The sequence below is a fragment of the Chiloscyllium plagiosum genome, unplaced genomic scaffold (genome assembly GCF_037043375.1).
Source record: "Chiloscyllium plagiosum isolate Xiang-an unplaced genomic scaffold, Cpla_swu_hap1 HiC_scaffold_35, whole genome shotgun sequence".
In the NCBI taxonomy this organism is placed as follows: Eukaryota; Metazoa; Chordata; class Chondrichthyes; order Orectolobiformes; family Hemiscylliidae; genus Chiloscyllium; species Chiloscyllium plagiosum.
In genome coordinates, this window is record NW_028270173.1 from 30,224,157 (window position 1) to 30,238,754 (window position 14,598).

At 47.9% G+C, this 14,598-nt stretch overlaps 1 long non-coding RNA gene and 1 other non-coding gene across 2 annotated transcripts in view; both read right to left on the reverse strand.

Moving 5' to 3' along the window:
- Positions 1 to 2,738: 2,738 nt before the first annotated feature.
- LOC122546322 (U1 spliceosomal RNA) lies at positions 2,739 to 2,902 on the reverse strand. The gene has a single exon (XR_006310715.2). It is a non-coding gene; the product is annotated as a U1 spliceosomal RNA (small nuclear RNA).
- A 7,978-nt stretch (positions 2,903 to 10,880) lies between these two features.
- The window catches only part of LOC122546215 (uncharacterized), a 31,154-nt gene continuing 27,436 nt past the window's right edge, over positions 10,881 to 14,598 (reverse strand). The window contains exon 4 of the long non-coding RNA XR_015752949.1: positions 10,881 to 13,672. This is a non-coding gene — a long non-coding RNA (uncharacterized LOC122546215). The remainder of the gene's footprint in view (positions 13,673 to 14,598) is intronic.

Consider the following 14,598-nt stretch of genomic DNA (forward strand, 5'->3'; position numbering starts at 1 on the left):
GAACGTGGTCGGCAACTTTCTGATCTCTGGGGCTATTGTGTCAGCACATTGTTCGATTCACTTTAACATTTCAATCACATGGTGTATTCATTTTTTAAATTTCCGCCACCTCAGCCCTAAACTCTGGAATTCTCTCCTTCCACCTCTCTCAACACTATCTCTCTCTTTCTCTCTCTCTATCTCTCTTTCCTTAGGACACTCATTAAAATCCACATTTCTGACCAATGTTTGCCTTGTCTGCCTTAGTTAACATCTTCCTGTGTAAAAAGAACAAAGAACAAAGAGACTTTACAGCCCAGGAACAGGCCCTTCGGCCCTCCAAGCCTGAGCTGATCCAAATCTACTGTCTATGCCTATCACCCAATTCCTGATCATCTGTATCCCTCTGCCCCCCACCTCCTCATGCATCTGTCCAGACACACCTTAGATGAATCTACCGTGCCTGCCTCTAACACCTCTGCTGGCAATGTGGTCCAGGCACCCACCACCCTCTGGGTAAGGTACTTTCTGCTTGTATCCTCCTTAAACTTTTCACCTCTCACCTTGAACGCGTGACCTCTCGGTATTGAATCCCTCACCCTGGGAAAAAGCTTATCTCAATCCGCCCTGTCTATACCCTTCATGATTTTGTTGACCTCAATCAGGTCCCCCCTCGATCTCCTTTTCTCGAATGAAAACAATCCTAACCTACTCAACCTCTCTTCATAGCAAGCACCTTCCATCCCTGGGAACATCCTCATTAACCTTCCCTGCGCCCTCTCCAAAGTGTCCACATCCTTTTGGTAATGTGGTGACCAGAACTGTACATAGTATTCTAAATGCGGCCAAACCAACGTCGTGTACAATTTTAACATGATCTGCCAGCTCTTATACTCAGTCCCCCGCCCAACGAAGGCAAGGATAACATATGCCTTTAAATCTTTCCCCTCTCGCCCAAAACTGATTCCCCCTAGTTCTGAACTCCCCAACCCCAGAGAAAAGACCTTGTCTATTTACCCTATCCATGCCCCTCATGATTTTATAAACCTGTATAAGGTCACCCCTCAGCCCCCGACACTCCAGGGAAGACAGCCCTGGCCTATTCAGCCTCTCACTGTTGCTCAAATCCTCCAACCCTGGCCACGTCCTTGTAAATATTTTCTGAACTCTTTCAAGTTTAACAACATCCTTCCTATAGCTGGGAGACCATATTGAATACAGTATTCCAAAAGTGGCCTAACCAATGTCCTGTACAGCCTCAACATGACCTCCCAACTCTTATACTCAATGCACTGACCTATAATGGGGAGTGTGCCAAACACCTTCATCATTACCCTGTTTACCTGTGACTCCACTTTACAGGAGCTATGTCCCGCGACCTGAGGTTGCTTTGTTCAGCAACACACCCCAGGGCCCACTATTAACTGCAAAAGTCCTGCCCTGATTTGCCTTACTAAAATGCAACTGAGTCATCTAAATTAAACTCCATCTGTCTCATCTCATCAACGTTCCTTGTGTTTTTGAGGTAACCTTCTTCACTGTCCACTATAATATCTATTTTGGCATAATCTGCAAACTTACTAACCATGTCTCCTATATTCACGTCCACATCACTGATATAAATGATGAAAAGCCATGGCCTAAATGAGCAGTGGGACAGAATCTGCAGGCTGAATGGTCTACTCCTGTTGCTATCTTGTGAGGGGACCATTGTAACTGTGCAGGCAGCTGGGGTGAATATCTTCCTTAATGCTGGAAAAAGGTCAGCTCCACAGACCGCAGTAGATGGATCACTGCCTCCCTCTGCTGGAGTAGCCCCTGCACTGCACATTAGGTTCGGCTGAAGTTACAACACAAAAAAACAACGGAAATGGTCTACCGCCTAATCTGCCCCTATTTGGATTACCTCCTCTCATCCCTCAGAACATAGGGACAAGATTAGGCTATTTAGCTCACCATTTGATATGGTCATGACTGATTGAACACTATGCCCATCGCCGTTTTTTTTAACCCAATACTCAAAAAGCAATATAATTGCAACATTTGAAAGGCATTTGGATGGGAATATGACTAGGAAGGATTTGGAGGGATATGGGCTGGGTGCTGGCAGGTGGGACTAGATTGGATTGGGATATCTGTCACCGTTTACTGCCCCCCCCCCCCCCCCCCGCCGGATCGTCTATCTGCATCAACGATACAATTGAAGTCTCCGGCCAGAATGACCGGCCTGGACGTAGCCAGCAACAATGGAAGCTGCTGCAGGACGGCCAACTGTTCACTCTTACCCATTGGGGCGTACACATTAATCAGTCTCAGGGGAACATTCCTATACATGACGTCGGCGACGAGGAGGCGCCCGCCCACCACCTCCTGAACCTCAGAAATGGTGAAGTTGCCTCCTCGCAGCAGGATACCCAGGCAGGAGGCACGGCTCTCGTTGCCCCCCGACTAAACTGACGGCCCATGGGCCCACAAGTTCGACCATCTCCTGTAGCTGCTGAGGTGCGGTATCCCACACTCCTGCAGAAACAGGACGTTGGCCAGGAAGGGCCGAAGAGCCTGCCTCCAATACTGTAAACTTGTATGATTAGAAGAATAAGTGCACAGAGCTGAACATAAGAGAAGATGGTGTAAGACGTGCAGCATTATCTGTCGACTGAGGTGAAACTGAATTGAAGGTAGATGCTCGGTATATAGGAATCTGTATGAAGCAGAGAGTGAGCGCCCTCTATTGAATGATCTGCTTTTAGTTTGTAAACCAGGGGAGAGCGCGAACGCAGTCCCCCACTACCACAAATTTTGCAGTCGAGTATCCCGCATTTGGGGACATCGCAGGCGTCAGCACACCCGAAGTGCAATGGGATAGCCTCGTCCTGGGAGAACCACCTTGATAATCATGGTATCTCCCCTGCCAGGTAAGTATGCTCAATACTCTCACTCGCTCAAACCCAACAACAGCCCACAGGTCTTACACTCACACTGACTGCATTTTCCAAAATCGAAAATTCACCTGTCTGAGGTTCCCTGTCTGCACAACAGCGCAATTTCTCACCTGGATCAAAGGGCACCCGGAAAGGCTCATGTTTCACTGAATACTGCACTCACTGGGCGCCCTGACAAGCTGCGCTAATTTGCATTTCTTCCGCAAACGGCAATGCTCCGCCTCTGCCCCGCCCCCTTCACACTGTCTCCTCCTTCACCAAAACAAAGCCCCAGAAATGTCTCACACACCTGAACCACTCTGTTATCAAACACTGTTTAGAATGTAAGGTGAACGCGAATAAAAGAAATTTTTAAGCTTTGCTGGTGAAACTTGAAAGATATTTTGAAATCCCTTTTTCCTAATCCCTACAAATTGAACAAATCTTCTTTTGTGAATCAATTCCTTCAGGAGACCTCACGGTTAAGATCAAGGATTCCAGGTACAAGGAAATATTTCTGGATGTACATTCAACACCTTTTCTGAATGTACATTCAACACCCTCTGGTGTTAAAGAAACAGGCCCGTCATTCAAATGTAAATATCATTTTTATATGTCTCTGATTTACTTGCTTACTTCCAGCCTAGTATAAATACCTTCTCTCAGCCTAGTTTAAATACCATCCTATTTCTCCCTTTTTCTTAGCTTTGACAAAGGGTCAGTTAGACTCGAAACATCAGCTTTCTTCTCTCCTCCCAAATGCTGCCAGACCTGCTGAGATTTTCCAGCATTTTCTCTTTTGGTTTCAGATTCCAGCATCCGCAGTAATTTGCTTTTATTAATAAACATTGGAGTTTTACTCTAATCAACAAACAAACTTTTGTTTGTGCAAGATTGCATTTTCAGAGGGTGATAGAGAGGTTTGTACTACCCCGATTATAGCGGGTCAAACTGAAGGTCAGGCGGTTCATCCTGCTCCCAAGGTTTCTGATTCTTGGTGCTGATGTTCTCTCTGGAGTGTGTGAGGGACCCCTCTGACCTGAGTTGCTTCTTTGATCGTGTTATCTGGGTCATTTCCAAGTACTGTGGCTCAGCAGCGGTTTGTTGTAAGAATGTAATTAGCATAAGTCATTTACTTGATGTTAATTGATTTTCTATCTCGGGAAGACTCTTACAAAAGACAGTGTTGGATATTGTAATTTCCCTTTGACTGAGCCGACCCAAGGAGCCAAACTTTCTCAATAACATGATTTGGAGGAGCCGGTGTTGGACAAGGGTGGACACGCGGCGAGACAACGAACAATTCTTCCGCCAGCTTCGCCCCCGCACCTACTTCATCAATCAGGATTCCCGCCCACCCTCTGACGACCCCTTCTCCTGTCTCCAACACACCCCATCCACCTGGACACCCCGTGCTGGCCTCTTACCCGCCCTCGATCTCTTCATAGCAAACTGCCGCCGCGACATTAACCGCCTCAACTTCTCCACCCCTCTCACCCACTCAAACCTCTCACCCTTGGAACATGCAGCCCTCCACTCCCTCCGTTCCAACCCCAACCTCACTATCAAACCAGCAGACAAGGGAGGTGCGGTAGTAGTTTGGCGCACCGACCTTTACACTGCTGAGGCTAAACGCCAGCTCGCGGACACCTCCTCCTACTGCCCCCTTGACCATGACCCCACCTCCCACCATCAAACCATCATCTCCCAGACCATCCAGAACCTCATCACCTCAGAGGATCTCCCATCCACCGCCTCGAACCTCATAGTCCCACAAGCCCACACCGCTCGTTTCTACCTCCTGCCCAAAATCCACAAACCTGACTGCCCCGGCTGACCCATTGTCTCAGCCTGCTCCTGCCCCACCGAACTCATCTCTGCATACCTCGACACGGTCCTGTCCCCCTTAGTCCGAGAACTCCCCACCTACGTTCAGGACACCACCCACACCCTCCACCTCCTCCATGATTTTCGCTTCTCCGGTCTCCAACGCCTTATCTTCACCATGGACATCCAGTCCCTGTACACCTCCATTCCCCATCACAAAGGACTCAAAGCCCTCCGCTTCTTCCTTTCCCGCCGTACCAACCAGTACCCTTCCACTGACGCCCTCCTTCGACTGAGTGAACTGGTCCTCATCCTGAACAACTTCTCTTTCCAATCCTCCCACTTCCTCCAAACCAAAGGAGTAGCCATGGGCACCCGCATGGACCTCAGCTATGCCTGCCTCTTCGTAGGATATGTGGAATAGTCCATCTTACGCAGCTACACTGGCACCACCCCCCACCTTTTCCTCCGCTACATCGATGGCTATATTGGCGCTGCTTCGTGCTCCCATGAGGAGGTTGAACAGTTCATCCACTTTACCAACACCTTCCACCGCGACCTCAAATTCAGACTCAGACTCCTCCCTCCCCTTCCTAGACCTTTCCATTTCTATCTCAGGCGACCGAATCAACACGGACATTTACTATAAACCGACCGACCGACTCCCACAGCTACCCAGACTACACCTCTTCCCATCCTGCCCCTGTAAAAATGCCATCCCATATTCCCAATTCCTTCGTCTCCGCCGCATCTGCTCCCAGGAGGACCAGTTCCAATACTGTACAACCCAGATGGCCTCCTTCTTCAAAGACCGCAATTTCCCTCAGACGTGATCGACAATGCCCTCCACCGCATCTCCTCCACTTCCCGCTCCTCCGCCCTTGAGCCCCGCCCCTCCAACCGCCACCAGGACAGAACCCCACTGATCCTCACCTACCACCCCACCAACCTCCATATACAGCGTATCATCTACCGTCATTTCTGCCACCTCCAAACGGACCCCACCACCAGGGATATATTTCCCTCCCCTCCACTATCAGCGTTCCGAAAAGACCACTCTCTCCGTGACTCCCTCGTCAGGTCCACACCCCCCACCAACCCAACCTCCACTCCGGGCACCTTCCCCTGCAACCGCAAGAAATGCAAAACTTGCGCCCACACCTTCCCCCTTACTTCCCTCCAAGGCCCCAAGGGATCCTTCCATATCTGCCACAAATTCACCTGCACCTCCACACACATCATTTATTGCATCCGCTGCACCCGATGTGGCATCCTCTATATTGGGGAGACAGGCCGCCTACTTGTGGAACGTTTCAGAGAACACCTCTGGGACACCCGGACCAACCAACCCAACCGCACCATGGCTCAACACTTCAACTCCCCCTCTCAGTCCACCATCGCCAGACCATAGCAACATGACGGTTGGAGGAAGAACGCTTTTCCAGCAACACATTTTCAGCAAAGGACAAAATCAACCAGGTCAAAAAAAGGATTGCAGATGCTGGAAACCAGAGTCTAAATTAGAGTGATGCTGGAAAAGCACAGCAGGTCAGGCAGCATCCGAGGAGCAGGAAAATCAACGTTTCGGGCAAAAGCCCTTCATCAGGAATACAGGCAGGAAGCTTGCAGAGTGGAGAGATAAATGAGAAGGTGTGGGGGTGGGGAGAAAGGTCAGAGGGGATGGTGGGGGAAGGTAGCGAAAGGTACAATAGGTAATTGGGGGTGGGGATGGAGGTGGGGATAGGTCAGAGAGGAGGGTGGAGTGGGTAGGTGGGAAGGAAGATTGGCAGGTAGGACAGGTCATGGGGACGGTGCTGAGCTGGAAGGTTGGAGCTGGGGAAAGGTGGGGGAAGGGGAAATGAGGAAACTGGTGAAGTCCACATTGATGCCCTGGGGTTGAAATGTTCCGAGGCGAAAGATGAGGCATTCTTCCTCCAGACGTCGGGGCGGGGTGAGGGAGTGGCGGTGGAGGAGGCCCAGGACCTGCATGTCCTCGGCAGAGTGGGAGGGGGAGTTGAAATGTTGGGCCACAGGGCGGTGTGGTTGATTGGCGCGGGTGTCCCAGAGATGTTCCCTAAAGCGCTCCGTGAGGAGGCGTCCAGTCTCCCCAATGTAGAGGAGACTGCATCGGGAGCAACGGATACAATAAATGACATTGGTGGATGTGCAGGTAAAACTTTGATGGATGTGGAAAGCTCCTTTGGGGCCTTGGATGGAGGTGAGGGAGGAGGTGTGGGCACAGGTTTTGCAATTCCTGTGGTGGCAGGGGAGGTTGCCAGGATGGGAGGGTGGGTTGTTGGGGGGCGTGGACCTGACCAGGGAGTCACGGAGGGAACGGTCTTTGCGGAAAGTGGAAATGGGTGGAGAGGAAATATATCCCTGGTGGTGGGGTCCACCACAGCTACCTGGATTGCACCTCTTCCCACCCTACCTCCTGCAAAAATGCCATCCCATATTCCCAATTCCTCCACCTCCGCCATATCTGCTCCCAGGAGGACCAGTTACACCACTGAACACACCAGATGGCCTCCTTCTTTAGAGATCGCAATTTCCCTTCCCACGTGGTTAAAGATGCCCTCCAACACATCTCATTCACATCCCGCACCTCCGCCCTCAAACCTTACCCCTCCAACCGTAACAAGGACAGAACCCCCCCTGGTGCTCACCTTCCACCCTACCAACCTTCGCATAAACCACATCATCCACCACCTCCAAACGGACCCCACCACCAGGGATATATTTCCCTCCACACCCATTTCCGTGTACTTGACGTTAGTGCATTCACTTCCCTCATCCAAGTCATTCATATATTGTAAATACTTGTGACCCCAGCATTGATCCCTGTGCTACTCCACTAGTTACCGTGAAGTTTTGGATGACAGCTACCAGAAGCTATCATCCAGAATTGGATACGTGAGGAGCAGCTGTGAGACAGAACAGAGTGGGCTGGAGGCCTGGATACGTGAGGAGCAGCTGTGAGGCAGGACAGATTGGGCTGGAGGCCTGGGGTAGTCTGGAGAGGCTGAGGGGCTGAACAGCCTGCACTGCTCATCTGCATATATCCCTTAAAAGGACACGCTCTGCCCCTCTTTCCTTCAGACTGCCTCCTGATTGGCAGAGAGAATGCCCAGCTGCACAGGAAGTAAAGTTTGAACTTCACTCTGATTTGAAACACTTTTCAGAATTTGATGTGAATGCGAATAAAAGCAACTTACAATCTTGGCCTGTGAAACTTTTTTAAAACCAATTTTGCCCGACTCGCGACAAAATGAATAAATCTTCCCTTTGTTGAACTGGGGCTTTGCAGATCTGTGTTCAATCAGATTAATGACTTCAGGAGAAATCACAAGTTAATTTTTCTCAAGGACTTTATGGATGAGACTTTAAACTGAGACCAGCACCCTCCTCTGGCTGCACAATCTGAGCACTCCCCACCCTCTGTGTGAAAGAAACTGGCCTGTGATTAAAATCTAATTGTTTAGATTTTTGTGTGGATCTGATTTACTTGCTGACACTAACAATGGACATGGTTTACCATGAGATGTGGTTTATTCGAATCATGAGATATGTACATATATTATATATATATATATTATATATATTATATATATAGGAGAAAGTGAGGACTGCAGATGCTGGAGATCAGAGCTGAAAAATGTGTTGCTGGAAAAGTGCAGCAGGTCAGGCAGCATCCAAGGAGCAGGAGAATCGACGTTTCGGGCATAAGCCTTTCTTCAGGCTTATGCCCGAAACGTCGATTCTCCTTCTCCCTGGATGCTGCCTGACCTGCTGCACTTTTCCAGTAACACATTTTCAGCTCTGATCCAATTCCAAGCACACTGTTCAGTTGGTCAGTTTTCCCAGCATGCCCTCAGTAGGCCAATTTTGCTTCCAGTGTTCCAGAACAGCTGTTACTTCATTTCAAAGGGACAGTCCACTACCCGCAAAAGAGGATACAAAGCTTTCCTACAATTTTCCAGAAATTTCTTCAGCATTGCCCTGGAATGCCAACATACCTCTCCCAAAACTCAACCATCCACCATGTCCTTCTGCTTTGTGAATACCGATGCAAAGTATTCATTAAGGGCCTCACCCATTTCCTCCAGCTCCACGCATAAACTTCCTCGTTTGCCCATGAATGTTCCTACCCTTCCCTTAGATCCCCTCTTGCTCCATATGTGTGTATGAAATGCATTGGGATTTTCCTTAATCTTGCTTGCCAAAGATATTTCATGCCCCCGTCCCTGTTAGCTCTCCTAATTCCTGTCCTTTACCGTTCTGTTTTTTGCTTCTCTGTCTGTCTTCAGTATCCCTAACCTAACGTATACCTCTTTTTTGATTTGACTGAGCTCTCAATTTCTCTTGTCGTCCAAATTTCCTGAATCTTGCCATTCTTATCCTTTATTTTCACAGGAACATGCTGGCCCTGAACACTAATCAACTGGCCTTCAACAATTCCCACATGACAGATGTGAATTTGTCCTCAAACAGCAGCCGCCAAACCTACTTCCCCCGGTTCCTGCCTCAGGTTGTGGGAGTTAGTATTCCCCCTCTGTTTTCTTTAAAGCCTGGAGAGTGGGGGGGCAAAGGTGGAGGCCTTTGTTGGCAGTGACAGCAATGCCAAAGTTAGCTGGGCACAGCTCCATTCCAGCCCAGTGTCTCCCGGGGATGAGGAGCAGATCCCAGGCTGACTCCTCCAGCCTGGACTCGGAGGCCAGGCCGAGGCTCAGCAGCTAGGCCGAGGCTCAGCAGCTAGACCGAGGCTCTGCAGCTAGGCCGAGGCTCTGCAGCTAGGCCGAGGCTCAGCAGCTAGGCCGAGGCTCTGCAGCTAGGCCGAGGCTCTGCAGTCTTGTCCATCTACCTCCAGCTCAGTGTTTATATCACACACCCTCAGTCATTTTATATCAACTTCCAGCCCAGTATTTATATAACACTATCCCAGCCTTTTTATAACAACACCCCCAGCCCAGTGTTTATATAACACCCCCAGTCATTTGATAACACCCCCAGCCCAGTGTTTATATAACACCCCCCAGTCATTTTATAACCACCCCCCAGCCCAGTGTTTATATAACACCCCCAGTCATTTTATAACAACACCCCCAGCCCAGTGTTTATATAACACCCCCAGTCATTTTATAACAACACCCCCAGCCCAGTGTTTATATAACACCCCCCAGTCATTTTATAACAACCCCCCCAGCCCAGTGTTTATATAACACCCCCCAGTCATTTTATAACAGCACCCCCAGCCCAGTGTTTATATAAAGCCCCAGTCATTTTATAACCACCCCCCAGCCCAGTGTTTATATAACACCCCCCAGTCATTTTATAACAACACCCCCAGCCCAGTGTTTATATAACACACCCTCAGTCATTTTACAACAACACCCCCAGCCCAGTGTTTATATAACACCCCCCAGTTATTTTATAACAACACCCCCCAGCCCAATGTTTATATAACACCGAAGTCATTTTATAACAACATCCCCAGCCCAGTGTTAATATAACACCCCCCAGTTATTTTATAACAACACCCCCCAGCCCAATGTTTATATAACACCCCCAAGTCATTTAATGACAACTTCCAGCCCAATATTTATATAACACCGAAGTCATTTTATAACAACTCCCCCACCCCAGTATTTATGTAACACTCCCCTTAGTCATTTTACAACAGCCCCCACAGCCCAGTGTTTATATAACACCCCAGTCATTTTATAACAACACCCCCAGCCCAGTGTTTATATAACACCCCCCAGTCATTTTATAACAACCTCCACAGCCCAGTGTTCATATAACACACCCCAGTCATTTTATAACAACCTCCACAGCCCAGTGTTTATATAACACCCGTCATTTTATAACAACACCCCCTGCCCAGTGTTTATATAACACCCCCCAGTCATTTTATACCAACCCCCACAGCCCTGTATTTATATAACACTCCCTCCCCCAGTCACTTTATAACAACACCCCCCACACCAGTATTTACGTAATTTTCTCCCCAAATCATTTTATAACAATAGCATGAAAACAATTAATAAACATGAGATAGTGATCATGATTTTATTTTATAAAATGAACAGATTAATAATTTTATCAAACATTATTTCACTTTGTAATAAAATGTTTTTCAATCATTTTTCCCTCAGTTTGTTAAATTTGTTGTTTGTGGTAACCCAATCAAAGGACATTTGAATGACTATACCATTGCAGAGATGTTCTGATACATTAAGTACTATTAGGCCTTAAAATCAACGATAGTTTTATATGTCAAGCTGAATGGATTATGTGTTGTTCTTTGTGCAGAGTGTAGGTGTTGCTGGCTCAGTCAGTAAAGGCTGTTCTTCACGTGAGCCAGGAGTTATGGAAACCGCCTTCTGGAAGCCATTTGGTGTGAAGGAAGTGGGTTCCCAGAAAGGGAGGTCCAACTCTTTCACTCAGCAAGAGTGAAGAAATGGTGATATCGTTCCAGTTTGGGATGGTGTGACTTTGGGGGGACAACACAAAGATGGTGGTGCTCCCTTCAATCTGCAGCCCTTGTCCCTCGAGGTGGGTATGTATGGGTGGCACAGTGGCTCAGTGGTTCCCACCGCTGCCTCACAGCGCTGGGGACCCGTGCTCGATTCCACTCTCGGGCGACGACTGTCTGCGTGGTGTTTGCACATTCTCCCCGTGTCTGCGTGGGTTTCCTCCGGGTGCTCTGGTTTCCTCCCAAAGTCCAATGATGAGCAGGTTTAGGGTGGATTGACTGTGCTAAATTGCCCCATAGTGATCAGGGATGTGTCGGCTAGCATGGGAAATGTAGGGTTATGGGGATAGGATGGGTCTGGGCAGGAGGTTCTTTGGAGGGTCAGTGTGGACTTAATGGGATGAATGGTCTGCTTCCACACTGTCGGGATCCTACAGTATCTTGGGTGTATCATGTTTCTGTTGAAGTGAATTGCTGCTGTGCTTCTTGTTGCTACAACAAGTGTCCCTGGTGATGGGTGTACGATGGTGGGTACGGTATCAATCCAGTAATGGATAGTGTTGAGCTTCTTAAATGTTTGTCAATGCTGCACTTATCCCTCACACTGCTGATGTATTCTCTGGACAGCTCCCTTGTGACTCTTTGTTGTGCTGTCTCTGGATTGTTTGTCAAGGAAATGTTGATGAATAGAGAGATCTGGGAGTACAGGTCCATCGTACCCTGAAGGTGGCTGCACAGGTGGATAGAGTGGTCAAGAAGGCACATGGTATCCCTGCCTTCATCGGACGGGGTATTGAGTATAAGAGCTGGCAGGTCATGTTAAAATTGTACAAGACTTTAGAATTGAGAATACTGTGTACAGTTCTGGTCGCCACATTATCAAAAGCATGTAGACGCTTTGGAGAGGGTGCAGAGAAGGTTTACGAGGATGTTGCCTGTGGTGGAAGGTGCTAGCTATGAAGAGAGATTGAGTAGATTAGGATTGTTTTCATTAGAATAAAGGAGATTGAGGGGGGACCTGATTGAGGTCTACAAAATCATGAAGGGTATAGACAGGGTGGATTGAGATAAGCTTTTCCGAGGGTCAGGGGTTCAATTACGAAAAGTCACGCGTTCAAGGTGAGAGGTGAAAAGTTTAAAGGGGATAAACGCAGAAAGTACCTTACCCAGAGGGTGGTAGGTGCCTGGAAAACGTTGCCAGCAGAGGTGGTAGAGGCAGGCACGGTAGATTCATCTAAGGTGTGTCTGGACAGATGCATGAGTCGGTGGGGAGCAGAGGGATACAGATGATTAGGAATGGGGCGTTAGGTTTAAACAGTGGATTTTGATCAGCTCAGGCTTGGAGGGCCGAAGGGCCTGTTCCTGAGCTGTAAATCCTCTTTGTTCTTTGTACCCTATACCCGGTACATGGCATTGTGACACTGAGCATGATGAAGGGCTATTCCCTGAAACGTCTATTTTCCTGCTCCTGGGATACTGCAGTCCGCACTTTCACCATACTGAGCATGATGCTGAGTACAGGAGTTGGGAGGTCATGTTATGGCTGTACAGGACATTGGTTAGGCCACTTTTGGAATATTGTATGCAATTTTGGTCTCCCCGATATCGGAAGGACGTTGTGAAACTTGAGAGGCTGCTGAAAAGTTTTACAAGGACGTTGGCAGGATTGGAGGGTTTGAGCTATGGGGAGAGGCTGAATAGACTGGGGCTGTATTCCCTGTAGCGTCAGAGGCTGAGGGGTGACCTTATAGAGGTTTATAAAATCATGAGGGGCATGGATAGGGTTCATAGTCAAGATCATTTCCGCAGGGGAGGGGAGTCCAAAATTAGAGGGAATAGGTTTAGGGTGAGAGGGGAGAGTTTTAAATGGGACCTAAGGGGCAACTTTTTCACACAGAGGGTGGTGCATGTATAGAATGAGCTGCCAGAGGAAGTGATGGAAGCTGATACAATTCTAACATGTAAAAGGCATCTGGATGGGTATTTGAATAGGAAGGGTTTAGAGGGCCAAGTGCTAGTAAATGAGACTAGATTAATTTGGGATATCTGGTCAGCATGGATGAGTTGGACCGAAGGGTCTGTTTTTGTGCTGGACATCTCCATGACTCTATGACTGGACATAAATATGTGTTTATAAAATGACATATGTGTATCTATTTTAAATATCTAATATTTTAATCTGCATTTGCATGTCTTGTTTGATAGTTTCAGATTAGACTGAAGGTTGCATTGAGTTGTTAGTTTCCCACACTTTACAGGGGTGAACCATACTGTATAAGTGACTGGTGAGGGCCTCTTGTGGTGCAGTGGTAGTGTTCATATCCCCAGACCAGGAGGCCTGGGTTCAAGTCCCACCTGCTCCAGAGTTGTGTAATAACATCTTTGAGCAGGATGATTCGAAAAATAGGTGAAATTAAAAAAAGAATTGCTGACTGGTGGCATGTCACTCTACATTGGTGTTGCTGGTAACCTGCAATAGATCAGATAACCAAGTTAACTTCAGGGTGGCTAACAGCTTTGTAACACAACGGGCTGACCAAATATTCTTGCAATTAATTTTACAAACATCCGCAATGTCATAAGCTTAATTCTTCCTTTTTTTAATAACTCAATCTAAACCCATAAATCGTATTTGGAGTCAATTTACTATGAGCTCAGAACAGAATTGATCATACTAAATTCCATAAGACATGAGATTTTGGAGACGACTTGTAGCTCAGGCTGTGAATCAGGCTGTAAATTTGCTCTCTGAGTTGGTAGGTGTGTTCTGAGATGTTTTGTTACCCTGCTCAGTAACATCATCAGTGAGGTGAAAGTGAGGACTGCAGATGCTGGAGATCAGAGTCAAGATTAGAGTGGCGCTGGAAAAGCACAGCAGGTCAGACAGCATCCGAGAAGCAGGAAAATTGACATTTCGGGCAGGAGTCCTTCATCAGGAATCCCCAACCCCCAACATTATCAGTAAGTCTCCGGTGAAGCACTGGTATTCTGTCCCACTTGTGTCTTGGTCTGTTAAGGTGGACGATACCATTTCCGGTTCAGTTTCTGAGAGGTTGGTAAATGAAGTCCAAATCGATATGTTTGTTAATGGAGTCCCGGTTTGAATGCCAGGCCTCTAGGAATTCCCCTGTCTGGCGTTCAAACCGAAACTTCATTGACAAACGGAGATTTGGACCCCATTTACCAACCTCTCAGAAACAGAACCAGAAGTGATATCACCCACCGCAACAAACCAAGACAAATAAACAGCATGTGGGACAGAACCCCGGCGCTTCACCGGAGGCTCACTGATGCTGTTACCGAGCGTGGTGACAAAACGTCTGAGAACAAGCCCACCAGCTAAGCCAGCAAACTTACAACCTGATACGTAAGACATTGTAGCCAATAAGGACATGT